This window comes from Triticum urartu, chromosome 7A (assembly GCF_056163025.1).
Source record: "Triticum urartu cultivar PI428250 chromosome 7A, HENAU_Tu73, whole genome shotgun sequence".
Taxonomy (NCBI): Eukaryota; Viridiplantae; Streptophyta; class Magnoliopsida; order Poales; family Poaceae; genus Triticum; species Triticum urartu.
In genome coordinates this window covers 32,709,342-32,736,338 of record NC_141879.1, presented here as the reverse complement: position 1 = coordinate 32,736,338, position 26,997 = coordinate 32,709,342, and the positions used below count along the sequence as shown (strand labels likewise).

Genomic DNA, 26,997 nt, shown 5'->3' with positions numbered 1-26,997 from the left:
CATTTAAATGATCACAAAGGTTAGCAACTTTGTCCTTTCATCTCTCATTGCTAGATTAGCTCGTGCAATGCTTTATATAGTGATTGATTTTTGAGTTTAGTAATTTGGGAGGAATTATATATATGTGCTAGTATTTGATTTATATGCAATTTGAGGTCAAAAATAACACTTAGTTTGCATATGTAGGTGTGGTTTACTTAGTGCCTTCTAAATCTCCGTCGTAACCACCGTCGATCGCCCGCAACGTCCCGTCGCCGGCACCACCTTGTGGTGAGCCTCTTGTTCATGAAGTTTTATATAAAAAAATTGATGTTTGTGTGATTTCGATATATAGTTACTCGTATAATTATCTTACCCATACGTTGTTTGTTATACATAGTGCCATGGTTTTGATAGCCGTCCCCGTCGGCCCTCGTCCGCGTTATGATTCGGATGTGGTATATTCTCTTTTAAAACTATTCATTGCATTTCGTGTTTATGACAAATTATGCCCATCAAGTTGACATAGATATTTGTATGTAGGAGGTAGTTGAACCGGAAATTCCAACCGACCCTATTGTCGAGAGGTTAAATTTAGTTGAAAGAGAAAACGAGGATTTGAAGAAAAATTGAAAAGAATTGAGGGGGAGAAGATGGAATTGGAGTTGCATGTTGCCGATGTCGTCGATAATCACAAGATTAAGATGGAGAAAATGCGCTTGAAGATTAGAAAGATTAAAAAATATGCCATTCATAGTGAGGCTTGGTATCATTATGCTGTTGGATCAATTGTTACCTTAGTTGCGATCTTGATCGCATTTGTTGTTGCATTTAAATTCTTTAGTTAGAGAGTTATTTGTTTGTTGCATTTAAGTGTTGTATGAACTTTATGTATTGTATTAATTTGGTGTTTTCGGTGCTGTGTATTGAAGATGAGCCGGCAATGGATGTACGATGACCGATGCTCTCCCGAGTTCATTAATGGCGTGCATACTTTTCTGCTTGCGGCTGAGGCAAATAAGCGGGCGGATGGTTTTATGTCTTGTCCATGTGCTGGCTGTAAGAATGGTCACAATTACTCTACGTCAAGAACCATTCACGTCCACCTGTTTGAGTCCGGTTTCATGCCCCACTATAATGTTTGGACCAAGCATGGAGAAAGAGGGGTTATGATGGAAGACAATGAATAAGAAGAGGACGATGACAGCTATCCTGGCCATGGGTTCCCTGAATACGATGATACAACAGTGAGGGAAGAAGCTGAGCCGGTAATGCGGGAAGAAGCTGAGCCGGCAATGCGGGAAGAAGCTGAAGAAGAGGCATCGGATGAGCCCGTTGATGATCTAGGTCGGGCCATTGCCGATGCAAAGAGAAACTGCGCAAGTGATTTGGAGAAGAAGAAGTTGCAGCGCATGTTAGAGGATCACAAAAAATTGTTGTACCCGAATTGCGTAGGTGACAAGAAAAAGCTGGGCACCACACTGGAATTGCTACAATGGAAGGCAGAGAATGGTGTATCTGACAAGGGATTTGGAAAGTTGCTGGTAATAATAAAGAATATGCTTCCAAAGGACAACGAATTGCCCGAGAGTACGTACGAAACAAAGAAGGCTGTCTGCCCTCTAGGGTTAGAGGTGCAGAAGATACATGCATGCCCTAATGACTGCGTCCTCTACCACGGTGGTCAGTACGAGGATTTGAACGCTTGTCCGGTATGCGGTGCATTGCGTTATAAGATCAGCCGCGATGACCCTGGTGATGTCGAGGGCGAGCGCCCTAGGAAGAAGATTCCTGCCAAGGTGATGTTGTATGCTCCTATAATACCACGGTTGAAACGTTTGTTTCAAAATAAAGAGCATGCCAAGGCGATGCGATGGCACATAGAAGACCGTAAGAAAGACGGAAAGTTGAGAGTACCCGCTGATGGGTCGCAGTGGAGAAAAATCGAGAGAAAGTATGGTAAGGAGTTTGTAGGTGACGCAAGGAACGCATGGTTTGGTCTAAGTGCAGATGGCATTAATCCTTTTGGGGAGCAGAGCAGCAACCATAGCACCTGACCTGTGACTCTATGTTTGTATAACCTTCCTCCTTGGTTGTGCATGAAGCAGAAGTTCATTATGATTCCAGTGCTCATCCAAGGCCCTAAGAAACCCGGCAACGACATTGATGTGTACCTAAGGCCATTAGTTGAAGAACTCTTACAACTGTGGAATGGAACAGGTGTACGTGTGTGGGATGAGCACATGGGGGAAGAATTTGACCTAAAGGCGTTGCTGTTCGTGACCATCAATAATTGGCCTGCTCTCAGTAACCTTTCAGGACAGGCAAACAAGGGATACCGCGCATGCACGCACTGTTTGGACGATACCGACAGTATATATTTGGCTAATTGTAAGAAGAATGTGTACCTGGGACATCGTCGATTTCTTCCGAGCAGGCATCCCGTAAGAAAGAAAGGCAAGCATTTCAAAGGTGAGGCGGATCACTGGACGAAACCTCGCCACCGTACTGGTGCTGATGTACATGATATGGTCAAGGATTTGAAGGTGGTCTTTGGAAAGGGTCCTGGTGGACAACCTGTTCCGAATGACGCTGACGGACGCGCACCCATGTGGAAGAAGAAATCTATATTTTGGGACCTGCCCTATTGGAAAGACCTAGAGGTCCGCTCCGCAATTGACGTGATGCACGTGACGAAGAATCTTTGTGTGACCCTGCTTGGCTTCTTGGGCGTGTATGGGAAGACAAAAGATACACCTGAGACACGGGAGGACCAGCAACATATGCACGGAAAAGACGGCATACATAAGGGTCATGCAAGATACGCTCTTACCAAAGAAGAGAAGGAAATCTTCTTTGAATGCCTGCTCAGTATTAAGGTACCGTCTAGCTTCTCGTCAAATATAAAGGGAATAATAAACATGGCAGAGAAAAAGTTCTAGAACCTAAAGTCTCATGACTGCCATGTGATTATGACGCAACTGCTTCCGGTTGCATTGAGGGGGCTTCTACCGGAAAACGTTCGATTAGCCATTGTGAAGCTATGTGCATTCCTCAATGCAATCTCTCAGAAGGTAATCGATCCAGAAATCATTCCAAGGTTAGAGAATGATTTGGTGCAATGTCTTGTCAGTTTCGAGTTGGTGTTCCCACCATCCTTCTTCAACATCATGACGCACGTCCTAGTTCACCTATGTGAAGGGATTAACGTTTTGGGTCCTGTATTTCTACACAATATGTTCCCCTTTGAGAGGTTCATGGGAGTCTTAAAGAAATATGTTCATAACCGTGCTAGGCCAGAAGGAAGCATCTCCAAGGGCCATGAAAATGAGGAGGTCATTGAGTTTTGTATTGACTTTATTCCTGACCTTAAGCCGATTGGTGTTCCTGAATCGCGGCGTAAGGGCAGACTAGATGGAAAAGGCACGCTAGGAGGGGAACAAATAATATGTATGGACGGACATTCTCTCACTGAAGCACACTACACAGTTCTACAGAATTCCACCTTGGTGGCTCCGTATATGGATGAACACAAGAATTTGCTACGCTCCAAACACCCGGAGCGGTCTGATGACTGGATTACACGTGAACAAACCAGGAGTTCCGCCAGCTAGTTGCAGACACGTACCATGCATGACGCCTCTATTGAAGATGACCTGTACTTGCTGTCCCAGTTACCATCTTCAAATATAATGACTTTCAAAGGGTACGAGATAAATGGTAATACATTTTACACGATCGCCCAAGATAAGAAGAGCACCAACCAAAACAATGGTGTCCGCTTTGATGCAGAAACCAAGACGGGAAAGGAAACATATTATGGTTATATACAGGACATATGGGAACTTGACTATCGACGTGGTTTGAAGGTCCCTTTGTTTCGGTGCAAATGGGTCAATATGACACGGGCGGAGTAACAGAAGACCCGCAGTACGGAAAGACAACAGTGGATCTCAACAATCTTGCGTATGCAGACGAACCATTCGTCCTAGCCAATGATGTGGCACAGGTTTTCTATGTGAAGGACATGTCTACCAAGCCGAGAAAAAGAAAAGATAAGGAAGCGAATGCATCGTACGATGAGCCAAAGCGGCACATAGTTCTTTCTTGGAAGAGAAACATCGTGGGAGTGGTTGACAAGACAGACATGTCAGGAGATTATGAAAAGTTTGGTGAAATTGCTCCATTCACAATGAATATTGACCCGAGCATCTAGTTAAATGATGAAGATTTTCCATGGCTACGGCGCAAAGGGACACACGCGAAGAAAAAGTTTCACACCCAGAGATCTGGGATGTGATCGGCTTCACTATCATCACTTTCTTCTGTGTTTCACACCTAGGAGGGAATCTCTGTAATAGTTAGGGTAGCTAGTTATGTGTTTTGGCATTTGAAACGCGAAGAAATTTTATGTGCAAGCAAATTCTTTCATGCATTTACTGATTTTTTCAGCTAAATGACCCTGAAATTGAAAAGCATTTCAAATGAACTCAGAAAAAGTTGAAAGTTGGCATGGTATCATAATTTCACCCACATAGCATGTGCAAAAAAGTAGAGAGGGTTACCGCAAAAACTGGATGCACTTCGTGTACAAAATGGACAATCTCTTTCGAAGTATGAGGGTTTCAGACAAAAACTCATCCGTTACAAAGGCATTTCATTTTTTAAATAACCTAAGCATTACCAAATTGAATATAATGATAAAACACACTAATATTAAACATAAGAAAAAAGAATCACTGAAAAATCTATTCTCAAAGTTAAGTTATTCACAAACTAGTGATTCACACAAATTTCAAATAATTCAAAATTTAAACTATTCAAATTTGTAAACTACCAGAACTAACAAAAAGTTTGTAATTTTTTGTACCTACAGAAAAATATTCACAAAGAAACTCTAAATACAGCAAAAAACAACTCAAAAATAAATAAAACAAAAATAAATAAAGCAAAAAAAGAAAAAAAAACCCATCTACTGGGCCACAGCGGCCTGCATACGACTAGAAACCCAAATTCTAGTTGGGGCAGGATGTAGGCCCGCTAGCCCAGTAGGCCCAACAGGGCATCGCAGCAGAGGTAGGCCCAGAAGACCTGCTTAAGAGAGGAGCTCGAGACAGCAGCGACGGCGGGGCTTATAACCAGGTGCGAGTGCCCCTCGGCTAGCGAGGTGGGACTAAACTTCTGCGCCCCTCGCCTGGCAGCGCACACCCTTTAGTACCGGGTCGTGGCTCCAACCGGTACTAAAGGGGGGGCCTTTAGTACCGGTTGGTGCCACGACCCGGTACTAAAGGGGGTGCGGTTCCCGCCGCTTCGCCTGGCCAAAACAGACCTTTAGTACCGGTTGGTGGCTCCAACCGGTACTAAAGGTGGGTTCTATATAAGAAAACACTTCAAAAAAAATGTCAGTTTCTCATCTCTCCCTCTGCTTCTTTCTCCTCTGCCCCGTCGCCGCCGCCCCTCGTCGCCGCCCCCGTCGCCGTCCGTCGTCGTCGTCCCCGTCCCCGTCCCCGTCGCCGCGTCGCGCCCCACCCCGTCCTCCCGTCGTCCCCGCCCAGCCCGTCCCCGTCCCCATCGTCGCCGCCCCGTCCCCGTCGTCGCCGCCCCGTCCCCGTCCCCGTCACCGCCCCCCGTCGTCGCGCCTCGCCGGTGAGCTCCTGCCCCGGCCGCCAACCACACACACACACACAATATTAGTTTTAGTTATAGTTATTAGAAATGTTAGTTATATAGAATTATTAGAAATGTTAGTTTTAGTTATTAGAATTATTAGAAATGTTAGTTTTAGTTATAGAAATGTTAGTTATATAGAAATATTAGAAATGTTAGTTATATAGAAATGTTAGTTATATTAGAAATGTTAGTTATATAAAAATGTTAGTTATATAGAAATGTTTTTTAGTTATAGAAATATTAGAAATGTTAGTTTTAGTTATAGAAATATTAGAAATGTTAGTTTTAGTTATAAAATTTAGAATTTGCATATATGAAATCATAATCCATCATTTAAAAAATGTTACTTTACTTTTGCAGCATATAGTATTTGTTGTCGACGATGCCCGGCCCGCATCCTCGCCGTCGACCCGTTCGCGACGACGTCCTGCTTCAGAGGACCCATGTTCGGGACTGGGCTCCGCCGGGCAGGCACTGGGAGGTGCTACCTTCAGGGGCGCGACGCTTGGTGAGGAACCCAGCCCCGGGTCCCGTCGTCGACCCTCATCTCCTTTGGTGGCGTTCACGTGGGCCACTTTCGGTGTGGAGGGAGCCGGCCCCGTCGGAGGTGGTACGTCGCCGTGTCAGGAAGGAGGACGAGCACGTCCGTCGCTACATGGCTGCTATGGACATCAGGTTCTCCAATACCTGGCAGGTTCTTTGGGGAGATCACCCGAGCTATGATCCAGTGATGGTTCCTTCACTTTGGTTGTCCACCGCCTAGATTACTCTCTAGTATTCGATCTTTATTAGCTAGCTAGCTAGCTAGCTAGTGATGTATTTGATATATAATATTCGAGATGATTTATTCGAGATTATATATATTATTCGAGACGATGTATTCGAGATTATGTCTATTATTCGAGACGACGTATTCGAGATTATATTCGATGATGCTTATTATGTACTATGATTGATTCAGTTTTTCCTTATTAATTGATTGCATCCATGCATTGTAATTTGAATATATTTATTTTGGATTAGTTAAACAAAACCTATGGCGGACAATACCGGCAGAGAGGGGGAAGAGGCCCTGTTTAATATCATACGCAATCCTCGCGGGCCAGATGATGATCAGAATGAAGAAGATTATGACGGCTCAGAATATCTAAACAACACCGGGTAGGGTGATATTATATTCGATCGCGACGACCGAATTGATGAAGTCATGAACTATGAACATGACGAAGAAAATGTTGATCTTGAAACAACAAAGACCAGCGAGGTATATATATTTATATAAGCAGGCATCTGGTGATCATCACATGTTTTAAATGACTTGAAGATATATTAACGAATCGATCTTTCTTCTTTCAGCCATCCGGATCGAGCAAATCTTCAAGCAACAGGAAACGAGGCCCGAACAAAAAGTTGAAGGAGGGCGTAAAGTACAATATCGAGGCCATCAAACCTAATGGCGGACCATTAGCGCCTAAGAAGATTGCGGACAAGTTCATTCGTCAGTGCGGAGTTCTTGTGAAGGACCAACTCCCGATCTCCCTTCAAGAATGGAGAGAGCCAGCAAAGCCACGTCTAGGAGTTACTTTTGTCAACGACAGACAAAAACTTCTGCTTTGGGAAACGCTCATGGAACATTTCACCCTACCAGATCATTTCACATATGCAGATGTGGAGAAAGTCAAGGATGCTGCTCTTAGGAAGATGGCGGTTGCATTAAAAAACCACAAGAATCGTGAATGGGCCAAGTACGTTAAGGGAGGAAGGAAGACTCCAGTATTCGAGGGAACACTAGAGAAGCAAAGTGCTCATTAGGACGATTTCGTGAAATTCAAGGATTCGGAATTATCTAAGGAACGGTCGAGAATAAACAAGGCCAATGCCGCAAAAAAGGATAAGTTTCATAAGCTGGGGCCAGGTGGCTATGCGGTGGGAATGCCTAAGTGAGATAAGTCTGAGAAAGAGATGGAGGATGCATGTGTCACTCCAGAAACATTGAGCTGCCCCCCAGGTGCAGGACTTGGTTCTATGCGCATGGGGGGGGGGGAGTTGGACCCGAAGACAGGCAAAGTTTCGAAGAAGGCATGTCTGGACGGAGCCGAAGATAAGCTACTTGTTGCAATAGAAGAGGCTCGATCGGGGGTGTTCCAGCCCAACAGAGAGAACGACGAGCTTACGCGTGCCCTGGGAAATCCTGAACACCCGGGAAGAACACGAGGCATGGGTGCTATTCCGTGGTATGAGGGGTTTTTGGACTGGAACGCCGACTACAGAACCCGTGCGAGAAAGAAGATTGTGGAGGAGAAGAAGAGGAAGATGGAGGAGGAGCAGAGGAAGCTAGACTTTGAACGCCTTCAAGGCCTAGAATCAGCGCACGCAGACTTGGCAGTCAAATTCCAGCGGCAGCAGGAGCAGATCGACTCACTTAGCCAGCAAAGGGGGTCTCAGCAGCTGCAGTAGCTAGCGGATGATCCAACATTGGATAGCACCGTCCCATCCATGCCGAGAAGCAGCGTGGGTTCCGCCCCGGGCAACACATTGCTGGATAGCTACCCAGTGGATGACATCATGGAGAACACTAACTGCGAGCTACACTTCAAAATGAAGAACATATCCATGAAGGTGGCGGACGCCCTAGCTTTTACAAATCCTCCCGAGGCAACCTTCCATTGCAACCCGATTCCAGCGGGCTATGCTCGTGTCTTGGTTAATGAGGTGGTGGACCAATATTCGGGGCTAGAGCTTGACATTCCTGGAGGTGACGATGAGCACACACTGGGAGAGGCCAACCATCGTATCATCCTATGGAGAAAGGATTGCATCATCTTTCGAAGGCCACCGACACCGCGTCATCCGACTCCTCGTCGAAGTACGCCGCCGAGTCAGCAGACTCCCGCTCCTCCAAGTCCACCAACGCGTCAGGCCACTCCCCCTCCAAGTCCACCAACGCGTCAGGCCACTCCTCCTCCAAGTCCGGCATAGCTTCAGGCCACTCCTCCTCCTCCAAGTCCGGCAAAGCGTCAGACCACTCCTCCTCCAAGTCCGGCACAGCTTCAGGCCACTCCTCCTCCAAGTCCGGCACAGCTTTAGGACACTCCTCCTCCTCCAACTCAGCCACGTCAGCCGTCTTCGCCGCCTCAGCAATCACGGAAGAGAGCCGCCTCAGCTATGGTGCGTAGCGGTATAAGTCGAGGTAGTACTGTAGGTACAGGCGGAGGCAAGCGATTTCAATATGGTCCAAGCCTCGCGCCTCTTCCGCAGAGGCCTTATGATAAGTCCGAGGAGGAAAACGTAGCCATATCGAAGGCCGAGGTGGAAGCCCATTTTGCACCGAAACCGCCACCGCCGCCAAGGGAGAAAGTGCCTGAGGAAAAGATTGACCACTTCATTCGTATGGCTAGAGCACCAGCTCCCAAGCCTGTTGACACAGACTATGAGCGCCACATCAAGAAGTTAAATCGAGCACGTCTACAGAAAGAGGCGAGCTCGAGCAAATCAGCTGGCACAAGGAGCGGTAAAACCGTTCCCCAGCTAGGAGAACAGGCGGCGCAATCAACCCCCCCCCCCCCCCCCCCGCTTGTTGTGCCAACAACACATGAGAGTAGGCGCGCCCAATATTATTGTGGGCAAACCGTTAGCGTTCCCGGGCTGGGCGATGTGGTAATAACCGAGGAGCATATTGAGCAGGCTGAAACGCTCATGATCACTGTTGGACAACTCCTCGATATCGAGCCCATGTCTCCGACTAGAGAGGAGGAAATAAAACGGAAATATGTTCAGGGCCAACCTTTGGTCGAGCCAGACGAGGTCAAGAAGCTCCCAACGAGAATGTATGAATTGCATCAATGGTACATGGACATTACCAAGATTTCCAATCGAGAGTCCCTCATGGTGAATGTCAAGAAGGATCATTACTACCATGAGAAAGCTGTGACCGTTGAGTATTCAGAACTATTTCAGCTATACAATCAAGACGCACTCGACAAATCTATCGTCAGTTGCTATTGTCTGTAAGTGATTTCTTTCTATAATTTAAGTCTCAAGCTAGCTGTAGTGATCATTTTGATCAATCATTACCTGTAATTATCCTCACTATATTCGTTTCTGTGGTATTATGCAGGATGAAGATTTATGAAATAAAAAAAGGTGGACGCTATGGCATTGGGTTCGTTGACCCAAATACCATTAATGCATAAACATGGAAATTAGATGCATATTACGAAAAAAGTGTGCAGGAAAGCATGCTAGAGTTCTTCAAGCGCCTCAAATACAATGAAGATATACTACTTCCTTACAACTTCGAGTGAGTCACACTGTCTTGTACTACAAATTCTGTTTTTTGCCTACTAGCTAGCTACATGTTTTTGCTTACATATGCCCGCTTAATTAAGACATGCAAACGTGTGTGCATGCAGATTTCACTGGATCTTGTTAATCATTAAAGTTAATGAAGGAACAATTGAAGTACTAGACTCACTACTTAAGAAAGCAAGTGACTACACCATCGTGAAGGGGATAGTCAACAGGTAATTTCAATCATTATTAACTATATCTCGGCCTATTTAATTAGTTCGTCATTTCCTGAGAACAACTATTTAATAACCCATTTATTCATTTTCTTTGTCGACGGGCAGGGCTTGAGCAAAGTTCATCAGGGCCACTCCAGGCCCATGAAAACAAAATCTGAAATGGTATCGACCCCAGGTAAGTAATTAAGTAGTACTAGCTAGCTGCCATCTCTTTAATTATCATGCTTGATTAATTATTATCTGATCAAATTTCATTCTCGTAAAGGCCCTGAAGCAGACGCCGGGGAATAATCTGTGTGCATACTACGTTTGCGAGAACATTCGCATGATGGCGTCCGAAAAGAGCAGATCTCAAAGACAGGAGTGGGTACGTTTGTCAGAACACTATTCACAATTTTTACACCATTATCGATATCTAGTCACACAACTAATACACATGCATATTGATCTCCTTCTTAACAGTTCAAAGAGGTGCAGGAGAAGCTCCTAACAGAGGACCCCATAGAAGCAATTCAAGAGGAAATAGCGGGATTTTTGCTCGACCAGGTCATAGATCCCAAAGGAGAATACTATTACCCGCTACTGCCCCCATGAACCACTTCCAATTGTTATCGTGCTCCGAAGGCACCAATTAGCTAGGGAAGGGGAAAGAGGAATCTTCGTCGTCAGGATCCAAGCATAAAAACCGAGCTATACCTTTTTTTTATCAGCCGAGCTTGTACTTATGAAAACGAGGCGGGATTTATTTACATTCCCAGCAAATACAAAAGAAAATCCCGGCGTCTCGGTTAGTGCCACTAGAATTTAATATTAAATCAACCACGAACACGGCTATTTTTATAGTGTGTGTGTGTGTGTGTTGTTTTTGTCCCTGGCGTGTCTGGTTGTTAATAATTTTTGACTAGTGTAGGCAGTGGCGGAGCCAGGATTCGAGTATAGGGGGGCCGAGTACGTATATTGATCGAATCTTGTTGATAATTACTAGTTGCTTCTACTAAAATTATTGCTCGTTGGGGGGGGGGGGCAGGCCCCTGCTCGTCCCCTGGCTCCGCCCCTGAGTGTAGGCATGATTAAGTACACGGCTCCACGTGTGTGCTAGTTACAAAACACATATGTACATTTTTATCCGATGGCGCCTCTCAATTATGTGTTGGGAGAATACCATGACGCAGATAAAACAAAACGCTTACAGAGAATCTCGTGCATGTTGGGGAGTGTTTGTCTTCACTGAAGCAGCATGTGCCTCATCAAAATGGCAGGGGTGTTAAAGAGTAGCGGGGGTGGTCGGTTGTCTCTTATTGCGAGAGGCTGCTTGGAATTGCTGCGTACTGGAAAGTTTAGACAGGGGCTGTCACTGCAGAGGGCTGACACGGATGTTAGTACTCCGGGCAGGGGGTGGCTGAGTACTACTGGGCAGAGGCTGCCTGAATCTTCTGCGGACTAGAAAGTTGAAGCAGGATCCATCGCTGCCTGTTGTGGCAGCTGGTGCGTCATGTCTTCTGACCCCGTTGTAGATGCTGGCTTCCAGTGTACTTGATGACCTTTTTTTAAATGGTAAAACTTCGCGGTGAAAAAAATTAATCGGACGCTAACCTTCAACTACCGCCCGTGTGCAGTAGCACGTCGCAGGTAGGCAGCAGCTGAATGGCAAAAATAGGCAATGCGTGAGTAAAAAAATGCCCACGAAATAAAAAAAAGGTTCGAACCTTCCCCGAACAGTTCTCCATCTATCGTAGAGGAACCTTTCCCATCTGGCGCCGGTGGTCCTGTCTGTTGGACTGGCACATGACAGCCTAGTGCCTTCCTGGTCCCTCCTATTGCATGCGGCGTGATCCATCTCTTCGCTATAAGAGGAAAAGAGCATCAAATGAATAAAACCAGAAAAAAGCAAAAGGGGTAAGAGCAGGGACCAGATCCCAATACCAACGAGCGCACAAGATTGCATCCACCCAAGTGAAGCTTCATAGGTTTGCCAACAATATAGGGAAATAAATTTTTTACTAATATATTCTAATCAATATTAATTAAGATTTTGATTAGGTTAATATGTGATTAGGTGAAAGTGGTAGACAGGACGTACTTTTTATCTTCAATAGTATTTACTATTCACTAGGTAGGGCACTATTCACAAAAGTGCTTTCTATTTAAAACACTATTTGGAATAGTACTTTCACTATTCACAATAATATTTAATTCAATATGATTACCTTCATGTTCTAACTAGATTATTTATTTGATACAGAATCTATTTTGGGCTGGCAAGGCCAATAATTCGTCCGACGATGTGCGTAGAGGTGTAAAATCCTACTCAGTACTCACCATATTTATCATTATGTTGTATCAGATGTAGCTAGTTACGTTCACATAGCAGTTTTAATTGCAAATTTATGGGGTAAATTCCTATCGTCTTCCCAGGCAGTTCCACCCGAAGGGAACACTTCTCTACGGTCACAAGGTTCTCATTCAAACGCCACTCTGGGCTACACAGAGAACTACACACGTAGAAGTTTCTCCTATAGGATCCCTAGCATAAGAACTCGTCCCATAAATTCATAAATAAAAGTACTAAGTGAAACTAAAAAACTACATCATTTCAACAACATAATTTACATATGGTTTTCCCTTTCAGGAGGCCCCGAAGGGATTACACACAACTAGGAAATTACCTTCAAACTCTTGGCGAACTAAGCGCCTTCTTAGCTATTCTACTAGCAGTGGTGGTGGCTAAACTACAAAGGAAGTGGTGCTCTAGTGGAGAGTCTCGATGCTCTGAGTGCTTCGTGCTCTCCCGTCTCTTGTGTGTTCTCTTCTTGAGCCCAGCATCTCCTTTTATAGCCGCGAGGGATGGCTGCAGAGTGGCATTCGGGAGCCTTCCTTCACTTATTTTACACACGGTAGTATGCACACGCGTCCTACTAGGGTATACGCGTGTCCTTCTAATAATATAGAAAAGTGCGAGAGAGTGCTGACAAGCTTCAATCTTCAGGAATCTTTGCTTTCTTCATGTGGCATTGTCCCTCGGTGAATAATTGGCTGGCCTTTGTGTACCAGTCTTTGCTCTTCGGCCATACAGATCTTCATGCGATTAGCCTTGAGAGCCTCTTCTGCCTTCAAGAATCCTTGTACCAGTGTATGCGTACATACATGCCAAGGCTGCTTACATTTTCAACATTGCTTTAAATTTTTATTTATTTATATATATATATATATTTTAGTTTTTAGTTTTTTTTACAGGGGTCTTCCCTGCCTATATGATTGATATTACCTTATCAATATTTAAAGGATCTATTATGGGAATTTCTATCAATATTCGGGTCGGGTATAGGTCCTCCGCGCCCGAATAATTGATAGCAATATCAATATATGCGGTTTGGGCTTTATTCAGGCCGCTGCCCATGCCCTGCTATGTCCATATGATCATCATCATTTAACAGATTGAAATCATATTTTTCATCACATTCTTTCTTTATTTCTTCAAATTTTTCATCCATTTCTTGCCTTAATTCTTTTAATATTTCCTCCTTTAATTCTTTCTTTATTATCTTCGAAATTTCTTCAAACCTTTTATCCATTTCTTGATCTATGTATTCACTGTCTAAAGGGTCAAGCCCCTTTAGAAGGCATTCTTGATATGTCTTATATTTTGGAGATTCTTCCTTCTTTATATTTTTTGAGCTTGATGCCTCCCCCTTTGTGGGAGTTGGTGAAGCAGGTACGCCTCTTTTCATTTGGATATAGTCTTTAGCCTTTGGGTCAATATAATAATCTTGTCCTAATACCTTTCTTGCCCAAAGTAAGGCCTCATCTATACTATAATATCTTTTGAATGTTAAATCTTGTCCCTTTCTTTTTTGCATCTAATTTTTCAATCATAATATTTTCCCATTCCAAATATATGCCAGGTTTATTTTCATCAAATATAAGATATAGTGTCTCTCCTTTTGGTATTTCAACCTTTTCTGGCTTTGGCAAATTTTTGTTTAATTCATTAAAATATTCTGCCAAACTATTGAGAATTGATAAAAAATATCATTTTTCCTCTCTCTTGAGAGTATATTGGAACCAGAAATTATCCAATATGCATCTTTGAGCTTCATCAAGCTTGATATGGGGATTTGGCTTGAAATTGAATGTATTTGGTTGAAACATTTTTAGCCTATTTTCTTCTCCAAAGAAGAGATATTCATCCTTGTTGGCGAATAATCCTCTCCTCATTTCTGCAAATTTGATGCACGAGAAAATATGTCGGGTAAGGTATTATCCTTCCCCTTAATATGCTCAAAAATAACTTTATAACCATTCCCAGCTATGGTGTCTTCAAATAAGACCCATCTTCTAGTTGAGATTTTCTTACTATTAATTTTATTGTAATATCGACATATAGCTTCACAATCTGTTCGCACTGTAAATTCTTTGAATCCTAGATATAGCCTAAATGCATTTATTGCATTTACAACTGCAAGGATTTCCCTATCAATATTATTTACCGTCTTTAATTTGTAACTTCCCGAAGCATATCTGCATATTTTTTCATCTGCCTTTGGAGAGTATTTATTGGGCTTTTGTTTTAGTATCGCACCCCATCCTACCTTAGATGCATCTGTTTCAATTATAAAATAATTGTCTTCTAAAGGCAATTCTAGGGGTTTTAAATTCTTGACCTTTTCCTTGATGGCCTTTACTAATTTTATATCTTCGGAATTGAAGTACTTTTAACCATTTTTCCCTAATTTAGCATATAAAGGTCCTGCTAACTTTGCTAAGTTGTCTATATAGTTTTGCGCATAGTTTACAATTCCTAAGAACTGCTGTAAAACCTTTTTATCACTCATATTATCAGGAAACTCTAATATTTTCTTTGCAATATGTTCTTGTAGATATATCTTTCCTTCTCCTATTTCATGACCAAGGAAATTTATTTTTTCTTTGCAAATTTCCATCTTCTTTTTGGATAGTATGAGTCCATTTTGTTCTACCTTTCAAAAGAACACTTCAAGATGGGCTATATGCTCTTTGTATGATTTTGAGAATACTAAAAAATCATCTACATATACCAATATAAATGCTTGATTCTCATTAAATATATTTTGCATTTTTCTTTGAAATAATGCAGGTGCATTCTTTAGACCTAATGGCATTACTAGCCATTCATAATGGCCTTGTGGACAAGTAAATGCTATCCAAGGAATAGATTCTTCAGCCATTTTTACTTGCCAAAATCCTGCCTTTAAGTCGGATTTAGAGAAATATTTACTTCCTTGTATTCTGTTAATCCATTCCTGCTTATTAGGTATATTGTATGCATCGTCGACTGTATTATCATTAAGCCTTTTAAAATTAATTACCATTCTAGATTTACCTCTTACTTTTTCAGCGTGATTTCTAACTATGAATGCAGCAGACCGATGAGGGCTTCTGCTTTCTCTTATAGCTTTTAACTTTAATAACTCTTCAGTATGCATTTTGAACTCTTCGATATCTTTAGGAGTAGCTTCTATTGGTCCTGACTTAATTATATAATCTGGATTTATGATATTTATTTTGCAAACTATAGAGTTCTTATCCCAATGTTTCATGGGTATTTCTCCAATAATTTGTATGCTTTCTAGTCTTTGCACAATCTTATTTATATCTTTTTTAGATTTTATATCTCTATACCAATTTGGAGAGAATGATTGTAACCCAATGCATTCTGTACATGTATTTTCTATATGATATTCTTCTATGGTCTCACTAAGTTCTTCGTCTTTACAGAATTCAAGGGGATCTGGACTTGCGCCATATTCATCATCTAAATTAGATATTTCTACATTTTGTAAGGACTTTCTTTGTTTTCTTACTTCAGATATGTATGGAACATTATCTTGATAAGGGATAAATTTTACCCCTTCTTCATGTATGATTGTGGTTTGTAAGGATTGTTGTAAAAATCTTAACCCAATTATCATATCATCATTTATTACTGACAAATCTCTTATTGTAATTTCATCTATTATATATTTTGTGCCATTTATGTAAGCTTCAATATTATATGCTAGCTGATTATGTATCTTCTTTATTCCTGACATATCGATAGATACTTCAGCTTTATTATCATCTATAGTTTCAACTATTTCGGGACATCTCATAAAATATTTATCATGGATGATGTTCTTAGTGCAACCAGTATCTAATAGTGCCAGTATTTTATATGAAATATTTGGCTTAAGAACAATCCTAACTGGGATCCTTATTCCTAACACTTATTTGAATGGTAATCGAACAATATATTTGTTTCCAAAACTAGTAATTGCATCTTTCAATTGTATTAATTTGTCTCCTTTTTTATCCCTTATTGTTACCATTTGCTCTTTCATTTCCGTGATTTCAGCAACATTATTGTCTTGCTTATTACGATTTTGTAACTCATCTTTAAGTGTTTCTAGTTCCGCTTCTAGCTTATTTATTCTATTTTCTAAATTTCTAACCCTACTGGATAATATTCGTTCTTCTGGTTCTAATTCTATTTCTTGTCTCCACTTTTGATTATTGGCTCTTAGACATGAGGCACATGCTTGTTGTAAACACAAGCTACATGTGAACCTATTATCTTGGCTTGGGTAATATATACAGAAAGCACATTTTATGTTATAATCACCTTTTCCTCTAATCCAATCATGTTCACAATCTACTTGGTTCATCATTTCAATTTTTAAACCGGCTAATTCATCTATCAGGTCTATTTCATCTTCACTTGATTCATATTCTGGAGCCTCATTTTCTACTTCATCTGTCTCTATAATTGAATATATTGACTCATCGTCTTTTATTTCATCATCACATACTAATATATTCTCATTAACGCTATCTATAATTAATACTCTTTCTTGTTCTTCATATTTGCTAGAGTATCTTTTCTGGTCTTTATTAGGACAAGTTCTACTTAAGTGATCAGGAGAGTTACATATGAAACACCTGCATGTTTTATCATAGGTTTTCTTAGGATTATATCTTCTTACATTTCTTTTATGCAAGAATGGGGCTCTATTGCCTGACCTTCTTAAGAAATATCTTTTCTTTGTTCTAAAATTTCTATTATCTCTCCTTTGTGGTTTATAATATTTGTTTTTCCTATGCCTTTCTTCTCCATATGTTAGTGGTATTTGGACAATGTCATTGCAAAAATTGTAATCTGATTTCTTCATAGATCTTTGGGCTTGAATGCTAGTACACACCTTTCTTAATTATTTGAAAACAAATGTTATGGCTTGGGATATATTTACCACATTTCCTCCTGTTTCTTTTTTATACTCCTCAAATATTATGGAACCTAGAGGATCAGGCAACTTATTAAAATATCTTTCTACTACACCTACATTAAAACCTTGTTTAGCAGTAGTAGCATTATACAAATAATGCTGGGAAAATTCTTTTATACCTTTCCAGCTTGTTAATGTTGATTTTTCTATTTCTCTTAACCTTTCATTTTCTAATGAGGTATGTCCTAATTCTGGATCTTCTGCTATGATCATATTTGAGATAACATTGGCAAAGTTATTAGGGTTACTTCCTGCCCTTTTTAATTCTTCATATTGACTAGGGTATGACTCTACCCATTGTTCCCATAGAACTTTTACAGATTCTCCTAAAAATGTTTCAAGATATGTTAACATATCTTCTACCTTAGTGCCTATATTATACTGATTTTGTATATATTTTTGCACTATTAAACCTTTCCATATGCTGATTATATTTGGCCAATCTATTGGATCATGAGCCGCTAGGTTTAATATAGCGCCATCATTCTTATAATTCTGAAATTGCACTGGTTTTTCAAAACCTCTTCTTTTAGTACCCATATATCTATATTGCCCTAGGATATATGTAGGTTGATAGTCATCTTTTTCTGGAGGCCATTGTCCAGCTGATCTGGTAGGTCTTTCTCTTTCTCCTTCTCTTTTTACAGACGATTCTCCATATCCTCTTCTCCTTTTACCACTATTTTCTACTTCCATGGCTTCCATTGCATTATCTAAATTATGCAGAGCCACATCATCTAGTGAGTTGTAAAAATCACTATTTTGTTCTGAATCATCATATCTTTCATCTTCTAACCACATTTCTTTTATTAATTTTTCCTCCTCCTCATAACTTTCTAATAATAACTTGTTATTGATATCCCATTGCTCTTCTTCACTAATAACTTCTTCATTTTGAACAATATTCTTATCCTTATCCCTATTATTATTATTATTATTATTATTATTATTATTAATGATAGCATTTTTATTAATAATAGCATTTGCTTTTCTTTTTGCGGATGCTATAATTTTATCTTCCATGGTTAAACTACTAGTTGCAAACTTTTTATCATTTTTTAGTTTCTTCAACCTTGCAATTTCTCTAATGATAAATAGTTCTCTTTCTCTAATTTTAGGCCAATCCTTTGTCATAGAATGACTATATTCCCATTCAATATGCTTTAGTTTCTTTTCCCAATGAATTATTTCATCATCTAAATCAGCCTTTTCCATGCATTCAGATATACCTTTATTTTTCTCATCATTAATTTCTGATTCTGACATAAAAGATTCAGAGTCTTCTATTGATGCAGCTTTATAGTTCATAAATCGAATACTGCTACTTCCTTCACAATTTTGATAGCTTATGTAGTTTTCAGGTTGCTTTAATTCTTTTTTCTCTACTAATTCACCTATCTTCCATTCTTCTCCAGCTCTTTCTTCAGAACCAATTTTAAGAGGATTCATAAACTTTATACCTTTTGATTGCATACTATCAATTATGTCGTTCACATTTACTCTATATCTGGAGCTACTTCTATTAGTGAGCCTTCCTATAAATTCTATGTTTACTAGCAAATTTGTTCCTTTAAAATCTTCATAACCTTTAGTTTGGAAACCAAGACTCATTTTTTCAATAAATTCTTTTACGAGCATCATTAGGTCTAGAGCTATATAGGTTATTAGTCTATTTTCATTCATGTCTCCTTCCAAAAATCCTAATGCTGCTTTGTCCACAGATTCCCATCTTCTGTCTAATAAGGTTATCAAAACCTTCGCACCTAATTTCTTCCTTGTCATACCTTTGACTCCTATGATATACATGCCTTGATGAATATATTTGTAACCACAATATTTTAATTCATTTTCAATATTTTTGCTTACAATTCTTAAATCTACTGGATGTGTTAACACGCTTAATTCTACTTCTCGAGATATTCTGTATAGACCACTTTTACTTTCAAACATACCCATGTGATATACTTGTTGTGGTTTTATTTTTCTTAGGGTATCTTTCTGATATCTTTCTAGATCCCTTTGTATATCTATAACTTCTTCAATACTATCAATATCATCAGCTTTGCATGATAATCTATGCTTCATGGCCAGAGGTCTTGAATCTTGCCTTACTAATTGGAGAGTTTTGTCTCTTCTAAGGAAGCCTTTAGATACATCCATTTTTCTGAATTAATATTTCTAGTAGAGGAAACTATTCCAGATGATGATAGCACAATTTCTTTGTTGTTTTGAACACTTTTTAGCTTATCTAATACTTGAATTAATAGTTGGATGATTGTGTTATTTTATCTTATTATTACTTTGGAATCTTCTTTTGGGGAGTCGTGATCGGAGAATCCGACAGGAGGTGACAGGTATTTTGCTACTTCGTTTAATGCTTGAGTATATTCAGTCATATAATTATGAGATAATCAAAGTTTTAACCTCTTGCACCAACTTTTTTATTTCAAGTATATCTTGTCTTGATTCAGTGCGTGGGAGTGACTCTTTGCCTTTACTTAAGTAACGGCCTATTGATAGCACTTCTTCTTTAATATAATCGTTATTCTTGCAAACTGTATTCTGTCTTGCTTTTGCTTCCTCTAGCTTATGTAAAGCTAGATTAATTTTATTATTCAACCCTGAATACTTATCAGCAAGCTTTTGGTATTCTTTGAATAAACTTTCACATTTTTGGTCTAAATTATCTTGTCTTTTCCCCCAAGATATGTAAAAGTTATATATCAAATCGACGACTGTATTTAACTGACTAAGAGATGTATGCCATATATGCTCTTCAGAGGGATTTACTCTACACCTTAAATTTCGATTTTCTTTAGTATTTATTACTTTACCTGCGCTAACTTCTAAGTTTAAATATTTTAACCTTTCAATGATTAAATGCTGGACCTGATACCAACAATATAGGGAAATAAATTTTTTACTAATATATTCTAATCAATATTAATTAAGATTTTGATTAGGTTAATATGTGATTAGGTGAAAGTGGTAGACAGGACGTACTTTTTATCTTGAATAGTATTTACTATTCACTAGGTAGGGCACTATTCACAAAAGTGCTTTACTATTTAAAACACTATTTGGAATAGTACTTTCACTATTCACAGTAATATTTAATTCAATATGATTACCTTCATGTTCTAACTAGATTATTTATTTGATATAGGATCTATTTGGGCTGGCGAGGCCAATAATTCGTCCGACGATGTGCGCAGAGGTGTAAAATCCTACTCAGTACTCATCATATTTATCATTATGTTGTATCAGATGTAGCTAGTTACGTTCACTTAGCAGTTTTAATTGCAAATTTATGGGGTAAATTCCTATCGTCTTCCCAGGCAGTTCCACCCGAAGGGAACACTTCTCTACGGTCACAAGGTTCTCATTCAAACGCCACTCTGGGCTACACAGAGAACTACACACGCAGAGGTTTCTCCTATAGGATCCCTAGCATAAGAACTCGTCCCATAAATTCATAAATAAAAGTACTAAGAGAAACTAAGAAACTACATCATTTCAACAACATAATTTACATATGGTTTTCCCTTTCGGGAGGCCCCGAAGGGATTACACACAACTAGGAAATTACCTTCAAACTCTTGGCGAACTAAGCGCCTTCTTGGCTATTCTACTAGCAGTGGTGGTGGCTAAACTACAAAGAAAGTGGTGCTCTAGTGGAGAGTCTCGATGCTCTGAGTGCTTCGTGCTCTCCCGTCTCTTGTGTGTTCTCTTCTTGAGCCCAGCATCTCCTTTTACAGCCGCGAGGGATGGCTGCAGGGTGGCATTCAGGAGCCTTCCTTCACTTATTTTACACACGGTAGTATGCACACGCGTCCTACTAGGATATACGCGTGTCTCCTTCTAATAATATAGAAAAGTGCGAGAGAGTGCCGACAAGTTTCAATCTTCAGGAATCTTTGCTTTCTTCACGTGGCATTGTCCCTCGATGAATAATTGGCTGGCCTTTGTGTACCAGTCTTTGCTCTTCGGCTATACAGATCTTCATGCGATTAGCCTTGAGAGCCTCTTCTGCTTTCAAGAATCCTTGTGACAGTGTATGCGTACATACATGCCAAGGCTGCTTACATTTTCAACATTGCTTTAAATTTTTATTTATTTATATAAATATATAAATATATATTTTTAGTTTTTAGTTTTTTTTACAGGGGTCTTCCCTACCTATATGATTGATATTACCTTATTAATATTTAAAGGATCTATTATGGGAATTTCTATCAATATTCGGGTATAGAGAAAATCCATCCTACCACCTAGGGGTAGTTACCCCACATGTCTCATATACTACCATGTGGTACTATATATACTATTTTATTATTTTAAATATGTTCATATACTATATCTAAGATATTTCAAAGCAAGTTATATGAAAAAATTGCATATGAACCCATAGTTTTTGTTATATTTGTGAAATACGTACATATTTGTACGTAAAAAAAGAGCATACTCAAAACAAGGTATATACTACCTAAAAATTAGTATATATACTACCTAATCATTATTATATACTACATACTACACGTACATACTCTCGGTTTCGTCAGATACTACATACAACATACAAAACGCAAGTGGTGGTAACTACCACTGCTTGTAGGAAACATTTATCCTATATATATATATATATATATATATTATGATCGGTTCTACTAGAAATTCTATTTATATATATGCATAACGTGTACAATATGTAGTATCGTAAAATACCAGCAAACGAAAAAGAATTAAATGGAAAACACAAAATTAAATAAAAAAGAAATCATAAACCCACCCCCCCAACCTTTTAATACCGGTTGGTGACCCCAACCGGTACTAAAGGGCTCCTTGCCCCCGAAGCTGGCTCGTGCCACGTGGTTGCCCTTTAGCACCGGTTCATGCTGAACCGGTACTAAAGGGGGGGGGCTTTAGTGCCCACAATTTAGTGCCGGTTACCGAACCGACACTAAAGGGCCTTACGAATCGGTGCTATTGCCTGGTTCTGCACTAGTGGACCACAAACGAGAGAAGGAGCGACCAGCCGAGAGAAGGAGCGACTAGCACCAGACCTCACGAGCAGCAGCAGCCGGAACAGCCGCCTATTCCACCATCACCAACGAAAGCACACCGAGTCCCGGACCAGAATAACGAGCGCTCGGATCTTCACCAGCTCGACGAAAAGTACTCTGACAACCGCCAACGAGACGAATCGAGCATGCAGGATCACTTTGAAACGGGGAGGGCACTGGAATGGTGGGTTGGGTAGAAGGGTTTATATGTTCGATGACTTCAAGTGAATGCGTAAAAAATAGGAGAAACTGGGTCAAGATGAGGAAAGACATTTTCCCCTATTTTTAAAGAAGAAAAATACATCCAACACACATCTTAGATCAGAATTTTTTAGGAAAACAATAGCTAGAATAAAAAAAGATAAGGTTAATCTAAGCGTGCCAATAACGAGCGCATGAGAACGGGTGCTACTTTATCTTACTTATACTGAGTTAGATGGCGAAATCACTTTGGGGAGTAATCCTTCCAAAGATCACTTCCATCTTTCCAAATTGCGACAAATCTTGAACCTGGAAGTTTTTGCTTTTCTCGTAGATTCGTTTATTAAAAAAGTTTTATCTCTTAAACCGTGCGTCCAAATCTCGAACTATTTTCACCGTTGGATTTCCCGCGTCGAGATCTTTAACTAGATCCCTTTTGGTGAATCTTTTTTTATGAAAAAACCGGACGAAAAAACCCACCAGGAGCACATTTTTTCCCTTTTCGAAAGCCGCTTCTGCCTCTCGCGGAAGGAAGAAAAAAAATGAGGAAAAACATGTTTTTTTCGTTTTCGAGAGGCACGGCCGTGCCCCTCTCGCAAGAAACAAACGAAAATGCTTTTTTTTCGTTTCCGAGAGGTACCTCTCGTGGAAGAAAAAAAAATTATTTTTTTTCGTTTACGAGAGGCACGCAGAAGCAAAACTGTGCCTCTTCCGGATGCAAAAAAACATGTTTTTGATGCAAACAAATTATTCAAAACTTTTTTGTCTAAAAGCTAAGTAAGACCAATGGAAAATCAAAAACCAAAAAAAAACATCTAAAAAGCCAGAATCATGTGCGGAATAATAAAGAAACAATATCCGGAGCGAGCGTCCAGAATGCGACACGTGGCGACGGCTGACACCGAGCTTCCATCTCCACCGACAGTCCAATTTTGGGAGGGTTCCCATATTGGTTTTCCTTTCCTTTTAGGTTTTCGTTCCTGCTTTTCACTTGTTTATTTACTTTTGCATTTTCAAATTAACCGACATTTTTTGGATTTCACAAATATTTTTTAATTCACAATTTTATATATTTTATGAACCTTTTTCAACTTCACTAACATATTATCTAATTCATGAACTTTGTTTGAAGTTTACAAATAGTTTTTCAATTCATGGACTTTTCATTGAAATCATGAATATTTTCCAATTTCGCAAAAAAATGTTCAAATTAATTAACCAATTATCAAATCACAAAAAATTCTTAATTTACAAACCCTTTTCAATTTCCTGAACATTTTGTAAATTTCATGAAATCTTTTTAATTGGCGCACATTTATTAATCAGGATTCTTTTGCGAATTCGTGAACATTCTATGAATTCGTGTAATTGTTTTTTAATATATTTTTAATTCATGGACATGTGTTGAACTTGTGAACATTTATCATATTTCATAACATTCACTGAAATTCGTGAACAAATTTTAAATTCCAGACCTATTTTTAAATTTTGTAAAAAAAAGGAGTGATTGAGAAAAAGAAACCGAACAGGCAATGCTAGGACCCGCACTGGGCGTGCCCACTTAGCTGCAGCGCATTGACATTATGCGCCAAGTGGGGCCAGCCAGCACACACACGGCCCACTCTCGTGAGTCGGGCTGAACAGTGCGGGTGCTCGCTCGGTTGTCCATGATTGTTGACCATGACCATTGACTTTTGAAAAAAAAATACAGGTTAGGAAAATGTTCGCGCAATAGAAAAACCAATCTTAAATTTGAAAAATGTTCTTGAATTCGAAAAAAAATGTGACCGCCACGAAGGCAAAGATTGAGTAGATGGCCTGGCGGCTTGATCGCTGAACGATGGTCTCCGCGGCGAGATATCCAGGCTCCACCGGTGCAAGGCAAGCTGGAGGAGAAATGTCCTGGAGGTGCTGACATATACATGTTTCTGTAGGTGGCAAACTAGCAACACAAGCATCAGTACTCATTTACTCACAATTCGTCCGTCTGGTTTGCAAGTACTCGAGAGAGCAGTGATGGTTTCAGACATAAGCACGACAAGTGAAGCAGTCAGACGTACTACTTTCTGCCATTTGAAACCCAGATACAGTGGCGAACACTGCATTGCTTCACTTTTCTGTGATTTGAAACCCAGATACGGTGGCGAACACTGCATTTGTTTCTGCCATTTGTGATCTCAGGTTCCTTCGATTTATCGGCCCCCAGTTTGCAACCTCAAGTGATTTTCCTCCTCCTAAACCAAAGTGTACTGCATTAACATTGCTTCCTAAAAAGAACTACTGCAGTATGAACATCACTTGACATGCAGAGGCCATCATCATCTGTTGGGCAACAGAAAATAGCAGCTCTGGACATATCCACATAGAGCAAACCCTGACAAAGGCCAAGAACAGCATGAAAAACTAAAAGTGCCACCAATCAAGACATGGTTATTCGCAAGACTCAAGTTGCCTCCTAGTGACCATCTTTCCTGTTTACTAGAGAGGCATCCTGCATTTCCTCTTCTTCAACACAATCTGGCACTGGCGGCATGCCAAACAAAGACTACAATCTCCAGCAATGTGCACCAATAAGATCCAGATACATGCCCTACTATAAATAAGGCTGCATAAGAGAAAATATGAAAACAGACGGGCAGGTCATGTAAATCCAAGATATTTAGATGACATGCGGAAAATCAGCCCATCTGGGACGACAAATTCATTGTGCCCATGAAGGATGAACTTAGAGAAAGCATGGAGAAATGTGTGTTCACGATTTTCGAGTGAAAGATCTTATGTAAGAAGTAAGGAACATCAATGGAGTCTGTTTGGAAATTATGATAAACCAATGCAGTGGTAATGATCACTATAGCCTTGCACTCTGATCAAGCATCCTTATCTCACTACATGGACAGCACAGTGTACTGTTATGTCCACTCACAGACCCAAAAATTGGGATAGCAAATTGTAGAATTAAGCCACTCTTTGCAGATGCATAAATTTAACAATGGTTCACATGCATGCAAGAAATTAAAGGATAACTACAAGATAATCCATCCACCACTTATGCAAACAACGAGACGGGGAAACTGTCAAACTAACTTTCAAAAGCCAACACTAATATGAGAAAACATGCAGGCACCACTGCACCAACAGAGCTACGTACTAAGTACTGACATAATTCATCACACGGTATGCCTCCAAGTTGTTATGTTTCAGCATACTCAACCGTGCATTCTCAATGTGCCACATCGCCCGGGGCCACCCTTCTGCATACTTCAGAACTGGGTATGTGTCCCAACAATCTTGTTAGATGATCCTCACTCTTCAACTGCTGATGAATAAAGCGACACTTCCCGGAATATAAGCGGTGCCATAACCACCGACGTTAAAACCAACTAGTCTAGTCTAACCGGTGGCCAAGATTAACCGCTCGACACCAAATTAGTACTTGAGCCGTGCATGGTCAATTCAGATGTCAGAATCACATTTCTCTTTTAGAAAACGAAGCTAAACCACAGTCAGATTTCTAAGTCACCTGAGACCTGACAGCCCAGGCCCGGGCCCACGCCGCAAGCACATGCCAGATGCCACACTATTACTCCCTCCGTTCCATAATTCTTTGAACTAAAACCACGACAAAAAAATATTGAATGGAGGTAGTATATACTTCATGATAGATCTGATACAGGATACTTCAGAGTTAAAGATGCAGACTCACTTCTACTAAGGCTCTTAATAGAAAAATAGTACGAGAGGACGAAAGGTCCGACTTCTGCTCCACCTGGCCACCTCCTTTGCGCACCAGCCATGTTAAGTACTGTGAAGTTGAGGTGTTACAACGGATCATGTCATCGTACCAACCAAAATAAAAACAGAAAATGCTGCTTCTACATATATGAAAATGCCTACCAGCACGTCTCATGCTCTACATATTCAGACTCCAAATTAAACTGAACCTAATATGTCTCAATTTACAGGACATGCGTTTGTGTTGCAAATAATCCGCAGCAATACAAACAATGCAAATTTCGTCCACCTGATTTGCAACATAAGCATGAGAGAGAAAATGATAGTTTCACTTCTGTGATTACAGACCCAAATGCAGTGGCTCTTGTGGAATACGTACTATATTTCTGTGATCCTACCATTTAGTGGTTCAGTTGACAAGTTGTGTGCTGTATTAACATTGTTTTTCTGAAAAAAGACTATTGCAGTATAGCAATTAGCAAGTAGCATCACACTTGAAACATAGTACTAGTTCAGTCAGCCACTCTC

The 26,997-nt window shown here is 40.2% G+C and overlaps 2 pseudogenes; one reads left to right on the top strand and one right to left on the bottom strand.

Moving 5' to 3' along the window:
* Window positions 1-1,151: 1,151 nt before the first annotated feature.
* Window positions 1,152-15,348, top strand: LOC147957341 (uncharacterized; annotated as a pseudogene).
* A 1,069-nt stretch (window positions 15,349-16,417) lies between these two features.
* On the bottom strand, window positions 16,418-19,084 carry LOC147957340 (uncharacterized; annotated as a pseudogene).
* Window positions 19,085-26,997: the final 7,913 nt, after the last annotated feature.